Here is a 1,486-nt window from a genome sequence, read left to right as displayed (position 1 = left end):
ACTATGGAACAGTGTTCAGCATCACAGCAATTCCAAGTTGTTCAGTACAGCAAATAGACAAATAATTGCTGTGTCTTTTAAAGGATATTAATTCTAAAATTAACAAATTTTGCCTAATTATAAATTTTAAAGCCACACCCTCAAGCAGGCCTCCACCCGTAGTATAAGGCTCAAGAGCCACCCACTTTTGCGGGGGGTGGAGGGGAGAACAGTAACACACAACAAACACGAACCCAGAAACTTCCCTTACATGACTGCCATCCAGATACTGCCATCGAGATGCTAGCTAGCCAGCCGAATCCTGACTGTGGGATAAACATTCCATTATGATGTTCTACCAGAGTCATCTGGTAGAAAGCCAGGTAGCAATTTCAAGTACTCAAACCACTTTCCTGTTTTGACAACATTAAATTGTATTGTTATGCCATTTGAACATCATGAAAACAGGACTTTGAATTCGTTTTAACTCAGTCAGTCATGGCCAGTGCAGCAAAGTTGAAAATAGGCCAAATTTGTAAACTGAGAGAGTACTAAAATAATAATCAGAATGGGAAAAATTAATAGGTGGAAGCCCTGGAATGGGAGACTCAGAAGGGATAGAATTGGCACTTTCATGAAGCTCATGAAATTGTTGCCAAGACTATGAAGAGTGATGTATGTGTGTTCAAAGAGGTTCAGAAAGCCACCGTCTTTGAGTGGGGCACCGTTGTTTCCCACACTGCAAGTCAAGAGCTTTGGCTGGTAGGAAGCACATATGTTGCCCTTTTTTCTAAACTGGAGATTAATTTTCTAACAAGTCATCAAAACCTTGATTTTTATCCTGTTCTGGTAATTGTTTTTTTTACAACTATATTTTACATATTCGGATCTGTTCCAGGCCAGCGATAACTGAACTAAGATGAACTGATTCAGAGTTCTAAATGGAAGGCAGATGGGGAACGCACGCCGCCGCCCGCCCGCCGGGGGGAACGCACGCCGCTGCCCACCAGACCGGGGAACGCCGCCGCCAGACTGGGGAACGCCGCCGCCAGACCAGGAAACGCCGCTAGAGGGACCCGGAAGAGACTCGGGAAGAGCAGCAGCCAGCCACCTGCCCCGGAACTCCAGAGGAGCGAAGACTGCCGGACACTGTGGGACCCCCCTGCAGCCCACACCTGTGTGAACCTTAGCACACAGGGTGCTGCTGCATAAACCCCCAGCAGCGCACAAGCCCCGTCCCCACCTCTTGGTGATAGTGTCCAACCCCTGTGCTCCTTGTCCCCTATTCCATTGCTTTCCTGCCCTTCCCCCACCCCCCTTGCAGCTCCACAACCACGCATCTCAACCCCCAGCACAGCCCTGTGACCTCGGGGCACCACCTTGGATCCAGACATCACCCGGAGCTATCAGGCAAGCTGTTGAGGAACTAACCTGGCAGGAGAAAGGCCGGTAGGATCTTATCTGTGTTTACTGGGGCATTGCTGATTACCCGGGAGAGCACCTAAGG

The sequence above is a fragment of the Elephantulus edwardii genome, unplaced genomic scaffold (genome assembly GCF_000299155.1).
Source record: "Elephantulus edwardii isolate Elephantulus edwardi_28Jun2011 unplaced genomic scaffold, EleEdw1.0 scaffold02924, whole genome shotgun sequence".
Lineage (NCBI taxonomy): Eukaryota > Metazoa > Chordata > Mammalia > Macroscelidea > Macroscelididae > Elephantulus > Elephantulus edwardii.
Note: the sequence above shows the minus strand (reverse complement) of the source record.